Source organism: Ovis aries, chromosome 1 (assembly GCF_016772045.2).
Source record: "Ovis aries strain OAR_USU_Benz2616 breed Rambouillet chromosome 1, ARS-UI_Ramb_v3.0, whole genome shotgun sequence".
Lineage (NCBI taxonomy): Eukaryota > Metazoa > Chordata > Mammalia > Artiodactyla > Bovidae > Ovis > Ovis aries.
The window spans coordinates 275,701,705-275,718,848 of NC_056054.1; the positions used below are offsets into that span (position 1 = coordinate 275,701,705).

The 17,144-nt window shown below is 44.0% G+C and overlaps 1 protein-coding gene across 24 annotated transcripts in view; it reads right to left on the reverse strand.

The window, feature by feature from the left end:
• The window catches only part of TBC1D5 (TBC1 domain family member 5), a 593,124-nt gene extending 577,162 nt beyond the window's left edge, over positions 1-15,962 (reverse strand). For 12 of the 24 annotated variants that reach the window (XR_009595889.1, XM_027962040.2, XM_060396714.1 and 9 more), the window contains exon 1: positions 15,434-15,524. The gene's annotated coding sequence lies outside the window, so the exon portion shown is untranslated. Of the gene's footprint in view, positions 1-14,718; positions 14,768-14,826; positions 14,874-15,433; positions 15,525-15,844 lie in introns of those variants that run through there. The other 12 variants (XM_060396744.1, XM_060396736.1, XM_060396806.1 and 9 more) reach the window with 4 other exon arrangements.
• Positions 15,963-17,144: the final 1,182 nt, after the last annotated feature.

Consider the following 17,144-nt stretch of genomic DNA (forward strand, 5'->3'; position numbering starts at 1 on the left):
CCATCTCATCCTCTGTCGTCCCATTCTCCTCCTGCCCCCAGTCCCTCCTAACATCAAAGTCTTTTCCAATGAGTCAACTGAGGTGGCCTAAGTACTGGAGTTTCAGCTTTAGCATCAGACCTTCCAATGAACACCCAGGACTGATTTCCTTTAGAATGGACTGGTTGGATCTCCTTGCAATCCAAGGGACTCTCCAGGGTCTTCTCCAACACCACAGTTCAAAAGCATCAATTCTTCAGCACTCAGCTTTCTTCACAGTACAACTCTCACACCCATACATGACACCGGAAAAACCATAGCCTTGACTAGACAGACCTTAGTCGGCAAAGTAATGTCTCTGCTTTTCAATATACTGTGTAGGTTGGTCATAACTTTCCTTCCAAGGAGCAAGTGTCTTTTAATTTCATGGCTGCAATCACCATCTACAGTGATTCTGGAGGCCCAGAAAATAAAGTCTGACACTGTTTCCACTGTTTTCCCCATCTATTTGCCATGAAGTGATGGGACCGGATGCCATGATCTTCGTTTTCTGAATGCTGAGCTTTAAGCCAACTTTTTCACTCTCTTCTTTCACTTTCATCAAGAGGCTTTTTAGCTCCTCTTTACTTTCCGTCATAAGAGTGGTGTCATCTGCATATCTGAGGTTATTGACATTTGTCCTGGCAAACTTGATTCCAGCTTGTGCTTCTTCCAGCCCAGCGTTTCTCATGATGTACTCTGCATAGAAGTTAAATAAGCACAGTGACAATATATAGCCCTGACGTACTCCTTTTCCTATTTGGAACCAGTCTGTTGTTCCATGTCCACTTCTAACTGTTGCTTCCTGACCTGCATATAGGTTTCTCAAGAGGTAGGTCAGGTGGTCTGGTATGCCCATCTCTCTCAGAATTTTCCACAGTTTCTTGTGATCCACACAGTCAAAGGCTTTGGCATAGTCAATAAAGCAGAAATAGATATTTTTCTGGAACTCTCATCCTTTTTCTATGATCCAGCAGATGTTGGCAATTTGATCTCTGGTTCCTCTGCCTTTTCTAAAACCAGCTTGAACATCAGGGAGTTCATGGTTCACGTATTGCTGAAGCCTGGCTTGGAGAATTTTGGGCATTACTTTACTAGCGTGTGAGATCAGTACAATTATGCAGTAGTTTGAGCATTCTTTGGCATTGCCTTTCTTTGGGACTGGAATGAAAACTGACCCTTTCCAGTCCTGTGGCCACTGCTGAGTTTTCCGAATTTGCTGGCATACTGAATGGACCACTTTCACAGCACCATCTTTCAGGGTTTGAAATAGCTCAACTGGAATTCCATCACCTCCACTAGCTTTGTTCGTAGTGATGGTTTCTAAGGCCGACTTGACTTCACATTCCAGGATGTCTGGTTCTAGGTGAGTGATCACACCATTGTGATTATCAGTTTTTCCTAAATATGAGCTACAATAATGTTCAGTGCCCAAGTGGCTCAGTGGTCAAGAATCCACCTGCCAATGAAGGAGTCATGGGTTCGATCCCTGGGTTGGGAAGATCCCCTGGAGAAGGGCATGGCAATCCACTCCAGTATTCTTGCCTGGAGAATCCCATGGACAGAGGAGCCTGGTGGGCTACAGTCCATGGGGTCACACAGTTGGATACAACCTAGTGACTGAGCATGTGTAATTTCTTCTTGTCAGAAAGACTGAGAGGAAGCTAGGTGTCCAAGAATGGAGGAGTACTCACAGTCCATTCGAACAATGAAAGAAAATGACGTGATCAGAAACCGTGTGGGTGAGCTACTGGAAGAGCACCTCAGCAAAAACTGAATGAAGAACAAACACAATCAACAGAATACCAAGAACCATTCTCAGTTCAAGAGAATGGGGATTGTCTACATGTATGCATGCTTATCTGTGTATAGCTGCAATATACACACACACACCACGCGATAAAGAAACTGAAATAATCCTAAATTAGTTAAGAGAAATGAAGACTGGAGAAAGGAGGCAATTCATCCCAAGCCTTCATATACCATACCCACCAACCTATCCAAATGAGCATTCTTATCACAAGACTCTTGGACTTCATGCAGAAAAATAAGTCCAGGGCTTCCCTGGTGGCTCAGCGGTGAAGAATGCTCCTGGAATGCGGGAGACACAGGTTTGATCCCTGGCCCAGCAGATCCCACAGGTCACACAGCAACTAAGCCCTGTGCTACACCTACTGGGCCTGTCCTCCAGCGCCTGGGGATTGAAAGAACAGAAGCCCACGGACCCTAGAGCCTGTACTCCACAACAAGCGAGCAGCCCCTACTCACCACAGGTAGAGAATGGCCTGCACAGCAGCAGAGTCTCATCAGAGCCAAACATAAATAAATAAGATGTTAAAAAAAGAAAAAGAAGTCTAATTTAATGAATGCAGCAGACAAAACCCAACAGACTAGTACCATCTTCCATCTCCTACCAAATCCACTTTCATTCCCAAATCCAACCAAGGGTCCAGGGCAATCTATCCACTATCTCACCCCAAGACGGCAAGAGACGCAATGTCAGTAACTCCTCTTGGATTTCTGAAACTCCAAAGGCAGCATCTTGAGAACCTCTGAAGGGGCTGACTCAGTCCCCACCGGCTGTCAGCAAATGGAGTGCATGCCTCGGCAGCCAGAGCTTGTGAGCAGGCTCAGTCTTCACGCAGTGCTGAATCACCATCAATCCCATCTGAAGAGAAGTGGGAGCTTACTCCTCACTCCTCTAATCATTCTGAAGACACACTATTTACAAGTGGAGACCTCATTACTTTTAGTTCAACCTTTTTATCTTACTTAGGGGCAAAATGTTTAGTAATACTAAAACATCAAACATTTCCACTAATCAATCTGTTACTTGGCTTTCTAAACAGTACTTGGGCTACAAACCTGACTTAATTTCCAGCCTCTCTCGAAACACTATAACCCTAACCCTGAAGAGACATTTAAGAATTATCCAACAGTCCAGGTGACTTTAACATTTTTTTTTCCATGTGGGCAATTTCTAAAGTCTTTATTGAATTTGTTACGATACTGCTTCTGTTTTTTGTTTTGGTTTTTTGGCCGCAAGGCATGTGGGATCTCAGGTCCCGAACCAGGGATCGAACCTGCACCCCTACATTAGAAAGCGAAGTCTTAACCACTGGACCGCCAGGGAGGTCCCAGGGGATTATTTTTCATCACTCATTTTTACAAAATTTCCACAGTAAGCATCACTTTTTGTAACGGGGGGGCGGGGGGGGGGGAGGGACCTTTTTTCTACAGTCATCTAGATTACCATACTGTGATTACTTGACCTAAGACAGTCACTCACCACAGCACTTTCTTTAGACAGATATACCACAAGTAGTTTATCATAATTATCACAAACAACAAATCCAATCAATTTTTTAAAAATAAATCATTCTTCTAAATGAAGACTTTATGACCCATAAAAGGTCAAGATCAGCATTCTTGTCAACACAAATTTATGAGAATTTGCAATCATCTGTAATGACTATTTCAAATCATTTTGTTTCAAAAATTTAATCAAATAACCACCTTTCCTAGGCAACTGAGTTTTAAAAAAAAATAACAAATCTGCAATCACTAAACATTTTCATTGAGTCAACCACAGACACCACATGCAACAGAGAAAATGACTGAATGATATTATCTTTAGATGTTCCCATTGGAACAGATTTAATGAGCAACCACTGCATGCCAGACTCCATACTAAATACTAAAGATATGAAATCCTAACACACAGACCCTATACTTGTAGTTTTGCTGGAAAAATTAATGTGTATGCTATGGACTGACTGTTCCTACCTAAAGGAGGTTTCAAGACATACAGCATATGCAAAAAATCAACCATCTAAACTTTAAAAACTTACTTCTGATACACACATGCCACTACGGGTGTCAGATAAGGGGCTGTAGATCAGGTTTAGAGGATGCAAAGAAAGATGGATTTTATCAAGGAACCAACAAGCCAACCAAGGAAGGTAAAGTTATATCAGAGAAGCCTTCAGAAACAGGTTATCTTGTTCTGTGCTTCATAACACTACACTCGAAAATTTAAAATTGATCCTTTCACACCACCACCAAAGTTTATTATTTCTGCAGTTTTACTCCCTTGTTTTCAAAGATCTGAGCTGCCAAACCTTATTTATCCATAGTTAATTCACCAAAGGGACAAAATCATTACTCTATCAATTTTGTATTTTCATCCAGAACTTTCTATTTTCTTGGCCCACACAATGTTATACCTACTACATATATAATTTCCATTAAGTTCACTCAAGCAGTCAGTCTTAACTATGTGGATATGATCAACCACTGCAGATTAACCACAACAGAATATAATGTCTAACATTTCCATTATAGCATTAACCACATGCCAGATAATATCTAAGCATTTCAATGTATATACATTTGGTCCTCCATATATTCTGGTTCTGCAACTGCAGATCCAATCAATCACAAATCAAAAATATTCAGGGGGAAAAAAAATTCCAAAAAGTCCAAAAAAGCAAAACTTGACTTTGCTGGATTCTGACAACCAGCTACATAGTTCTTACAGTGCATTAGGTATTATAATCTGGAGACGATCTAAAGTATCTGGGAAGATGTGTGTGTATTACATGCAAATATTATGCATTTTATATAAGCAACTTGAGCGTTCCCAGAGTTTGGTATCCAGAGAGGCCCCAGAGCCAATGCCCTGCCAATGGTGTACGATATTCACGTATGTAGGAGCAGCACAGGTATAACCCACATATATTGCATATTTATGTGTACACACACACACATAAACACACATATACTCATTTATTCCTCTAAACAACTTGGTAAGGTAGCTTCTTTCACTACCCTCGCTTCAAAGATAAGAAAAGTGAGGCTCCATCCAGCCAAGTTAACTGGCCTGAAGGGCACTATGAGAAGTACCTATAAAAACAAGCGCAGGAAAGCATGCCCGGTACGGATCTGCTGTTACACCGAGCTCCCTCTCAACACTCGCGATTACCCCGGTTAAAGAAAATTAATGCCTTGGAAATTGGCCACAGACCCTCTCCCCACAATCTGCCTCCCCAGTTACTTTTTCCTCCCACAACTGGGCCCATTCCCAGCCTCTCAGTTCCCAAACTCTAGGACACGCACGCCCAGCACTGCCACTCGAGTGGCCTCTAAGAGCCCCTGGCTGGGTGGAGGGCACCACACCCAGACCAGCGATGACATGGGGCAGTTCTCAGCGGCCTGAGACAGGAGGGGAGGAGGGACGAATGATACGCATTTCTTTACAAAACACAAACTACTCAATTTGAAATATCATTCACTATTCTGGGGTTGTCCTTCTTACCTTCTCAGCGTTAAACATGATAATGATGACCAAAGCTTATTTTCTAACTGTCCTTACTAGGCACATAAGAAGTTTGTAACCCAGTCAATCCTTCAATATTAGAATAATAAATCTACCATGGATACATGGAGGTTGGGGAGAGGAGACAGGCACTGGCAGGAAATGAAGGATAAAAGGAAAGAGATACCACTTTCACTTTTAACAATGACACACACTTAAGAGACTAGCATGGCAAACAAGCACAAACCAACCATTGCAAATTTCAATATCTTATAAAGAAAAAATTACAAGCACTGAGGCAGTTAATTTTGAGGTGAGCGAATTTAAAAAAAAAGTGACAAATCTGAGTTTTAAAATAAAGTCATCCTCATAGTTTTCAATAGTACAATAAGTTACCTACAAACGAAAATCAAAGTCAACCTGTTAATTCTCAACAGTACTACTAGGAAAAGGGGCTTTAAAAGGGTATCACTGATTTATTTCTTTCTAAAATGCAGCAAAGAAAAGGCTGTTAAAAGCATGGACTCTAGAGTTGGTCAGAATCCCAGCTCTGTGTTGGCATATGACTTTTAATCTCTCTCTGCTTCAATTTCCTTCAAGGTTCTTGTGAGGATCAAACGAATTAAAATACATGAAGTGCTCAGGACAGTTACCTGGCACTTAAGAGTACTCTCACACCAAACTACCCACAAGTGGGCCAGCGCTAACCCCAAACTCCAGACTCACCCACCACCAGGGGGCTCAAGGACATCTTGGGCTCCAGCCCCACCTGCCAGCAGGCCAATAGCAGCTTCAGAACGACCCAGACTCCACAGCGAGCTGTGTCAGGAACTGCTCCCACCCTTACCGCTGGGCATACACCAGTTCCCAGACCCAAAGCCCTTCAACCGGAGAACACAGAACCTGGCTCCATCCAGCAGCAGCATAGGACTGGTCCCAGGAGCCCCTGAGAGCCCAACGCCACCACCAGCAGGTTGACCCAAGCTCCAAGACACCCTGGACCCCTCAGCCAGTCCCCCTGCGATATAGCACCCTGGAACACCCCAGACCTCAAAGCTAGCCATGTTAGGAGCCAGCCCTGCCCACCAGCAGAGCCCAGTGCTAGGACCCCTGGACCCACACTCACTGGGCACCCAGCTCCACCCACCAGTCCATCAGCACTAGCTGCAGGACCTCCAGGAACCCACAGGCAGCTGTCTCATGACACAGCCCCACCAACCAGGCCAGGGGCCAGTCGTGCCTCCCAGACACCAAAAGCAGTCAGCTCATCACCAAAGAAGGATGCACACAGCCCACAGAGGGGACGCCTAGAGCATCAGCTCTGGTGACCAGAGGGAGTGCAGGGCGGGGACACATGATGTCTCCTACAGAAGGGCTCTTCTCCAAGATGGGAACTGCACCCAACTTATCAGATACACAACAGCAGCAAACTGGGCAAAATAAAGGTGATGGCAGAACATGTTCCAAATGAAGGGACAAAATAAAACCCCAGAAGAACTCAGTGAGGATAAGCAACCTACCCAAAAAAGAGTTAAGTAATGATCTTCCCCACCTAGGGATGGAACCCAGGTCTCCCACATTGCAGGCAGACACTTTACCATCTGAGCCACCAGGGAAGCAATGATTACACAGATGATCAAATAACTCGGGAGACCACTAAATAAACAGAATACAAAGTCAGAATGTTTTAACAGAGTTGGAAAATATAAAGGAGAACCAGAAATGAAAAATCCAATCACTGAAATGAAAAATACAGTAGGAGGAATAAACAGTAGACCCAATGATACAGAGAAATGGACCAGTGAGCTGGAAGTCAAAGCAGTAGAAATCACTGTCAGGAAAGTTTAAGAGACTGCTAGAAAACCATCATGGAGAAGGCGATGGCACCCCACTCCAGTACTCTTGCCTGGAAAATCCCATGGACGGAGGAGCCTGGTAGGCTGCAGTCCATGGGGTCGAGAAGAGTCGGACATGGCTGAGTGATTTCCCTTTCACTTTTCACTTTCATGCACTGGAGAAGGAAATAGCAACCCACTCCAGTGTTCTTGCCTGGAGAATCCCAGGGACGCAGGAGCCTGGTAGGCAGAACATCAAGTGTATCAACATTCATATTAAACTGGTCCCAGATGGAGAAGAGATAAGGAAGAAAATAAAATGTTTGAAAATATAATAGCTAAAAGCTTTCCTAACCTGGGAAAGGAAAGAGACATCAAAGTTAAAGCAGCATTGGGAATCCTAAATAGCATCAACTTAAAGAGGATTATACAAAGACACACTGTATCTAAAATGCCAAAAAAAAATGATTAAGAGAAAATATTTAAAGCAACAAGGAAAAAGCAATAAGTTATATGAGAAAAGTCTGCTAAAGCTATAAGCTAACTTTTCAGCAGAAACTCTACAGGCTAGAAAGAAGTGGAACAATATATTTAAAGAGAATCAATACTCTACCTGGCAAAGCTTTCATTCGGATACGATGGAGATACCAAAAATTTTACAGGCAAGCAGAAGCTAAAAGAGTTCAGCACCACTGAAGCAGCTTTACAAGAAACCTTACAAGGACTCAACTAAGCAAAAAAAAAGGGGAGGGGGATTACAAACTAACACGTGAAGGAAATCACAAAAGGAAAAGTTGTTGGTAAAGGCAAATAAACAGTAAAGATAGCCAATCAACCACTCATGAAGCTAGCAGGAAGGTAAAAGGACAAAAATTGTTAAAAATCAACCACAATAGCTAAGGGATACACAAAACAGAAGGATGTAAAACATGATGTCAACGTCACGAACAGTAAGCTGGAGGGAGAGGGCTAAAAATACCGGGTTGTTAAAATGCATTAGAACCTAACAGATCATCAATTTAAAATAATCATAAATATATGCTAAAAATGTGTATACACAGATAGATACAAACACATAAACCTTACCTTACTCATAAACCAAAAGTCTATTCTATATACACATGCAAAGACTCACAAAAATAACACTAAAGATAGTCATCAAATAAAAAGGAGAAAAAAAGAAACAAAAAACTTATGGGGAAAAAAAAAACAGAAAACTACAAAATGGCAGGAAGTACACAACTATGAATAACAACTTTAAATGTAAATGGACTAAATGCTCCAATTAAAAGACAAGGAGTGGCTGAACAGACACAAAATAGGACCCATGTACTTGCTGCCTAAAAAGAGCCTCATTTCAGATGTAAAGACACACATAGGCTGAAAGTTAAGAGGATGAAAAAAGGTACTCCGTGCAAATGGAAATCAGAAATAAAAAAAGTTACAACCAACACCAGAGAAAGAATCATAATGGATTACACCAATTAATGCACAAGTGAAAAGAAATGGACAAGTTCTTAGAAAGGTACACTTCCCAAACAAAACAAGAAGAAACAGAAAATATAAACGGACAAATTAGCACTAATGAAGTTGAATCAGCAACTTAAAAACTCCTGATGATAAAAGTTCAGGATCAGAGAGCTTCTTAGATGAATCCTTCCAAAAACTTCCAGAAGAGTTATCATCCATCTTTCACAAGCTATTCCAAAAAAAAATTGCAGAAACATTTCTGAACCCATTCCATAAAGCCAACATTACCCTGATACCAAGGCCAGACAAAGATAACAGTTCAGTTCAGCCACTTACTCCTGTCTGACTCTTTGCGACCCCATGAACTGCAGCACACCAGGCCTCCGTGTCCATCACCAACTCCTGAAGTTTACCTAAACTGATGTCCATTGAGACGGTGATGTCATCCAACCATCTCATCTTCTGTCATCCCCTTCTCCTCCTGCCTTCCATCTTTCCCAGCATGAGTTGGCTCCTTGCATCAGGTGGCCAAAGTTCTGGAGCTTCTGCTTCAGCATCAGTCCTTCCAATGAATATTCAGAATTGATTTCCTTTAGAATTGACTGGTTTGATCTTCCTGCTGTCCAAGGGACTCTCAAAGAGTCTTCTCCAGCACCACAGTTCAAAAGCATCAATCCTTCAGTGTTCAGCTTTCTTTATGGTCCAACTCTCAAATCCATACATGACTACTGGAAAAACCATAGCTTTGATTAGATGGACCTTTGTTGATAAAGTAATGTCTCTGCTTTTTAATATGCTGCCTAGGTTTGTCATACCTTTCCTTCCAAAGTGCGTCTTTACATTTTGTGGCTGCAGTCACCATCTACAGTGATTTTGGAGCCCAAGAAAATAATTGTCACTTTTTCCACTGTTACCGCCATCTATTTGCCATGAAGTGATGGGACCAGATGCCATGATCTTAGTTTTTTGAATGTTGAGTTTTGAGCCAGCTTTCTCACTCTCATCTTTCATTTTCATCAAGACAGTTTTTAGTTCCTCTTCGCTTTCTGCCATAAGGCTGGTGTCATCTGCAAATGTTATTGATATTTCTCTCAGCAGTCTTGATTCCAGCTTGTGCTTCATGCAGCAGAACATTTCACATGATGTACTCTCACATAAGTTAAAAAAACAAAGTGACAATATGCAGCCCTGACATACTACTTGCCCATTCTGGAACCATTCCATTGTTCATGTCCACTTCTAACTGTTGCTTCTTGACCTGCATACAGGTTTCTCAGGAGGCAGGTCAGGTGGTCTGGTATTCCCATCTCTTGAAGAATTTTCCACGATTTGTTGTGAGCCACACAGTCAAAGGCTGCAGCATAATCAATGAAGCAGATGTTTTTCTGGAACTCTCTCGCTTTTTCTCTGACCCAGTGGATATTGGCAATTCGATCTCTGGTTCCTCTGCCTTTTCTAAATCCAGCTTGAACATCTGGAAGTTCACGGTTCATGTACTGTTGAAGCCTGGCTTGGAGAATTCTGAGCATTACTTTGCTAACATGTGAGAAGACTGCAGTTGTGCAGTAGTTTGAACATTCTTTGGCATTGCCTTTCTTTAGGATTGGAATGAAAACTGACCTTTTCCCATCCTGTGGCTACTGCTGAGTTTTCCAAATTTGCTGGCATATTGAGTGCAGCAGTTGAACAGCACCATCTTCTAGGATTTGAAATAGCTCAACTGGAATTCCATCACCTCCACTAGCTTTGTTCAAAGTGATGCTTCCTAAGGCCCCCTTGACTTCACATTCCAGGATGTCTGGGTCTAGGTGAGTGATCACACCATTGTGGTTATGTGTGTCATTAAGATCTCTTTTTGTATAGTTCTTCCGTGTATTCCTGCCATCTCTTCTTAGTATCTGGGCTTTTGTTAGGTCCATACCATTTCTGTTCTTTAATGTGTCCATCTTTGCGTGAAATGTTCCCTTGGTATCTCCAATTTTCTTGAAGAGATCTTTAGTCTTCCATTGTTTTCCTCTATTTCTTTGCACTGGTCACTGAGGAAAGCTTTCTCTCTCCTTGCTATTCTTTGGAACTCACTCAGATGGATATACGTTTTCTATTCTCCTTTGCCTTTCACGTCTCTTCTTTTCTCAGTATTTGTAAGGCCTCCTCAGACAACCATCTTGCCTTTTTGCATTTCTTCTTCTTTGGGATGGTTTTGGTCACCTTCTCCTGTACAGTGTTACAAACTTCCACCCCTCAGACCCTGTATCAGATCTAATTCCTGTAATCTATTTGTCACTTCCACTGTATAATCGTAAAGGGTACGATTTAGGTCGTAACTGAATGGTCTAGTATTTTTCTCTACTTTCTTCAATATAAGTCTGAATTTTGCAATAAGGAGTTCATGATCTGAGCCACCGTCAGCTCCTGGTCTTGCTTTTGCTGACGGTGTAGAGCTTCTCCATCTTTGGCTGCAAAGGATATAATCAATCTGATTTCTGTGCTGACCGTCTGGTGATGTCCCTGTGTAGAGCCCTCTTTTGTGCTGTGGGAAGAGGGTGTCTGCCATGACCAGAGCCTCACTGCTTGGCCAGCAGCACCGCCTCTCCAGTCCATGGCTGCCGGACCGGGTCCTCCACGCAGTTCCCCGGCACAGACGTTCTTATCACCACCACACCGCGCATCTGTGAAGATGGTCCTCAGTGAACCATGAGGTGACCACTGTTGAGCACCTGCTGGCCGAGGGAAGCGGCAGAGCAGCCGGAGCCTGTCTGCCTCACTCCTGGCCAGCGTGCGCCAGAGGAGCCGCAAAGTGCTGAGCAGGGGGTGATAATCTCTGTGGTTCTAGGCCAGGTGTTATCCCTCCTTATCTGTGGGATTAGCTTGACCAGCAAGTATCTGTCAGAAGATTGCCATGCCAGTACACCAGTCTTCCAGAGTTTCCTCTATTACATCCTCCTCTTCTTGGTCTATACCACCACTCTAGCTGTCAGACAAGTCAGAGCTACCAAGATGGTGGAAGGGGTACGGGCTCATCTTCTCCTGTGAGAACTCCAAAATTGTAACTAACCACTGAGCAACCATCAACAGGAGAATGTTGGATCCCACCAAAAAAAGATACCTCATGTCCAAGGACAATGGAGAAGCCCAAACAAGATGGTAGGAGGGGCAAAATTACATTTATTAATAAAATGAAAATGTTGCCTAATGAATAGGAGATATTTCTAAATCATGTATCTGATACAGGGTGTAATACCCAAAACTTAAAAAGAGCCCATACAATTCAGTATCTAAAAGCAAACAACCTGACTCAAACATGTACACAAGATCTCAACGGATATTTTTTCCAAAGATGATACATTCAAGAGGGAAATGAAAACATGTTCAACATCACTAATCATTAGAGAAACACAAAGCAAAACTACACTGAAATATCTCCTCACATCAGTCAGAACGGCTATGATCAAAAAGACAACAAGTAACAAGTGTCAGTGAGGATGTGGAAAAAAAGGAACCCTTGAGGAATCCAAAAAATTAAAGGTACCAAAGATCCAGCAATTCCACTCCAGGATATTTATCTGAAGAAAACAAAAACACTAATGGAATATTACTGAGCCATGAAAAGGAATCTTGCCATTCAAAATAACCTGAAAAGTATTATACTAAGTGAAATGAGTCAGAGAAAGACAAATACTGCATGATTTCACTTATAATGTGAAATCTAAAAAACAAATGACCAAAACCTAATAAAATCAAATGAGCAAACATTTGATTTTTAACAAAATCAAAACAGAGGTATATACATACAGAGAACAAATAGGTGGTGGCCAAGGGAGGTGGGAAGAGGAATGAGACAGGGAGAGAGATTAAGAGGTACAAGCTTCCAGGTGCAAAATCATTTAAATGAACAGTGTGAGCAATATAGTTAGTTAATAACTATGTAATATCTTTGTCAGGTGACATATTGCAACTAGATGTTGTGTAATAGGTAACAACAGTGTCGTAGGTCAATTATACTTAAAAAATAAATTTACAGAAAGAGAGATCAAGCTTTGTGGTTAACAGAGCCAGGAGTAGAGGGACGGGGGAATTGGACAGACAAAAGACAGACAAAAGGTACAAACATCCAGTTATAAGATAAATAAGTACTAGGGCTATAACATACAACATGATAAATATAGTTAACACTGTTTTACGTTATACAGGAAAGCTGTTGAGAATAAATCCTAACAGGTCTCATTACAAGCAAAAAAATTTTTTTTCTATTTCTTTAATATCTATATGAGATGATGTATGTTCAAGAAACATTGTAATAATCACTTCATGACGTAAGTCAAATCATTATGCATTACACCTTAAATCTATATAATGTGTTAGTCACTCAGTCATGTCTGACTCTTTGTAACATCATGGACTGTAACCCACCAGGCTCCTCTGTCCATGGGATTCTCCAGGAAGGAATACTGGAGTAGGTTGCCATGCCCTCCTCCAGGGGATCTTCCCAACCCAGGGATGGAACCCAAGTCTTCCACATTGCAGGCATATTCTTTACATGCTGTTTATCAATTATGTCAATAAAACTGGGAGGAAAAAAAGTACTGTCATAATATTTAACAAGAAATAACAGTAAAGTAAGGACGAGACTGAAAACTGTAAAAATCACAGTGCTAAAAGTAGTTGATGTTATACTTCCATAAAGTTTTTCTAAACTTAAGAACCATTTTTAATGGCAATCCACTCCAGCACTCTTGCCTGGAAAATCCCATGGACAGAGGAGCCTGATAGGCTACAGTCCATGGGGTCGCAAAGAATCAGACACGACTGAGCGACTTCACTTCAAGAACCATTTTTATGTATATAAACTATATGAAGTTACCTGTGACAACTATGATTTTTCAATTACTTTTTTAATGTAAACTTTTCAATTTCATTTTTTTAATATTTAGGGAAAATCAACAGGTGGAGACTCCAAGTTTTTCACAAGTTTGCTTCCAAGGCTCAGGCACGTGTTACTCAGCTGAGGCTGCACTTGAGTAAGTGACAAAAGGAGCACCCACTCATTTCGCTCACCAATAAAAGAAACTTTTATCCCAAAGAGTATGATGCAGTCTATATGTTGATTAAAAATCCACCGACCCACTGCTGAGCAAGTGGACTTCTTCCGTGGAACATGTGCAGGCCCGGCGGGGCGGGCAGCACAGCATGCCCAGACGGTGCCTGCACTCCTCCTAGTCGAGGGAGCGCTCCCAGTTCTGCCATCCCCTCCCCTGGGACCTGGACTTGGCTTTTCTGCAAAGGGATTTCCCAAAGCAAGCTCTCTCAGTTCATCCTGCCATTTGTCTCTTACCTCAAGCCACCTCTACACCAAAAGTGAATTACTAAAAGGCACTTATTCATTGATTTATTTCATTTCTTAGCAAACAAGTAATATACACCCTTGCTACTCAAGAATGGTTCCTCCTCCAGCCGGAAGTAGTTTATAAGAAACATAAAATATCAAGCTGCAACACAGATCTACTGAATCAGAATCTGCATTTTCAAACAGGAGCCTCAAGGGATTCCCAGACACATTATAAAGTTTGAGAAGAACTGCTCTACAGGACTCTACAGCAAATAGCTGTAGAAAAATGCTCCAGTTTACAACCGAATTTAGAGATAAAATATGAAAACTACCAAGACATGGAATCAGAAAAGTTCCTTAAGACAATTAGTACATAAATTAAATTCTTTATCACTGGTATCAAACGTGCTCAAAAGTTTACTTTCAACAATGCCTACACTTAATGCTAAGTCAGTATCTGTGTACAAACAGCGGCATGTTCATATTATTATATAGTGACTACACGATAATATATTGGGGCTGTATACTGAGGGACAAAGAATAAAAAAGAATGATTAGGTCTAGAAATACAACCACCGTCTGGCCCAAAGTTGTGCAACCCGCATTCTAAAATTTCAGTATTTAGAATTTGGAGTTGGCTAAACTTTCCAGAAAATTATTCCCCACCAAAAATCTAAAAAGATGTGAACTTTAAACATATATCCTGCAATCGAAACTATTTAATAGCTAGTACTGAACAAATTTTAGGTCACCTGTAGAATCAAGAAATTGTTGTAGAGGTTTGAGCTCCTTTCTCCAGGAAACAGGAGGTGGGTGGGATGGGGTGTTACCAAAAAAGAAAAAAAAAAATCAGTGTTCACCTTCTGCAATGTTTCTCACATCCTGAAAGGCCTCAACTTGCATGTTCCTACAGGTGAAGGAAACTTAAGTCGTACTCAAACAAGCTCACGTTTCCCTCCTGAGGTGGGAGGGTAGGGGGGAAGCTCTCCTCTCTTCTGGAGAATGCATTTTACAAGGTTTGGGGGCTCCGAGCCCGTCTGGCTTCCGGCCGCGAAGGGACCTTTAAGGTACCAGGAAATGGACCAAGGAGGAAGTGGAGCCCGGCTCGGCCGCGGCGCTCAGCCCGGCCGCACCCGAGACCCCACCGGGCGGGGAGGCGGGCGGCAGGCCGCGGGGCAGCGCCTCAGCCCCGCCGCCCCGGGGCCAGGGAGCCCCGTCCCCCGCCCCCCGCCCCCCGCCCGGAACACGCACACGCGGGGGGCGCTGCGAGGCCCCGTCGCGGCGGCGACACCTCAGGCCCGCCCGGGGGAAGGCGGCGGCGCGGGGCGGGGCGGGACGCGTCCGGAGACGCTGAGGGGAGGCCGGGCGGGAGCGACTGCCCGCGGGGGCTGCACTGGAGGAGGGCGGAGGCGCTCAGGGCGCCCGAGCTGCTTTACGGCCGTCAGCGCCGTCGTCCTTTGGCGTTACCTGTGGCGCGGGAGGGCTCCCCGGCTCCTACGCCCTGAGTCCTCCCCTCTCTCTCTCTCTCCCTCAGCCTCTGCCGGGAGCTCGCGGGACTGGCCGCGCCTGACCCGACCAGAGAGGGAACAGGGCGGGGGGGTGGGGGCGGCGGCGGGGGCCGGCAGCCACGTGACCACGCCCGCGCCGTAACGGCGGCCGCCCCCCGCCGCGCGCCCTCGGCGCGCTCCACCTCTCAGCACCCCGCGGCGCGGGCGCCCGCGCTCTAGTGCGCATGCGCCCGCCGGGCCTGCACTCTGCGCGCGCGCGACGCGAGGCTGAGCGGGATCCGCGGGCTGAGCCGTCCGCCGCGGCTGCCGGCGCGCGTGCGCGGGAGGACTCGTTTCGTTTTTTTGTCCCCTTTCTCTTGCCCCCTTTTACCCTTTTATCTTCCACACCTCCGGCCGCGGTCTGCTGGCGCGCAGCGGGAGGCTGAGAATCCTCCCCCGGGCTGTCAGGCCATCTTGCTCACCACCACCTTCCCAGGGTGAGGCCGTCTGAAAGGCTGGCCCTCCTGCCTGAGAATTTGCATTTCCTGTGTCCTGTGACAGGGCCTTGTTGTAGCTGAGTGGACTCCTAGTCATGCTTCAATACCCAGCTGCTCTGTCGCTTCCTCTCTGAGATGTACCCTACTCTGCTTTGCGAGCCATTAGTAGTCTGTGCATACCTACTTTAGTATGGGGCTTCCCTGGTGGCTCAGCTGGTGAAGAATCCGCCTGCAATGCCGGAGACCTGGGTACCATCCCTGGGTCAGGAAGATCCCCTGAAGAAGGGGAAGCCTACCCACTCCAGTGTTCTGGCCTGGAGAATCCCATGGACAGAGGAGCCTGGCGGGCTGCAGGCCTTCGGGTCTCAAGAGTCGGACACGACTGAGCGACTTTCACTTCACTGCTCACTTTAGAATAACCCATAGAGAAATAATACGCGTTATTTTTTTTTTACAAACCACAGTAGTAGGCTTGGATTTTATGTTACCTCATAACTTAGGGCAGTATACGTCTCTAACATTGTGATATCTCCGCAAAGGCTTGAGGACTGACTGTGAATCCTGTGCTTTGTTGTCCTCCACTTGCTTTTAGTCAAGATTTAAACAGCGGGATGCTGTTTGCTTGTTTGCCCAATTTGAAAGCCTTTGAATGAAAAGGCTTGGAACGGTATTGCTCATTAGGGTGCTAAATGCTTCACCTAGTTACAGAGATTTATGGTATTTTATTACATATCTTCACAAAGAGCCTAATGGAAATTGATAGTGTTGAGTCCTGAAAACCAAGGCAGGAAAAGGTCAGATTTCCAAAGGTTAGCTGGCTTAGAGGAAGGTCCCTGGTGGAAGACCTTTGTTGGAGAACTGACAGACGCTCCCCTTAAGGGGAGCCCCTCACTGTCAGCGCATTTGGTTGTCGAAGCAGTACAGGTTAAGTGAGTTCCTTGTGCCAGATTTAATCAGGAAAAACTAAATAAAATGTAAAAACTAACTGGTAGCTCTGGCTAGATGAGTCATCATTACTGTTAAACCAGTGAATATTGAGGTGATGTTCAGCAACAGAACCCCTGTTGGGATAAATGTTGATCAAATAAGATATGGCAACCCACTCCAGTATTCTTGCCTGGAAAATTCCATGGGCAGAGAAGCCTGGAGGGCTTCATGGGGTTGCAAGGAGTCAGACACGACTGAGCAACTGAA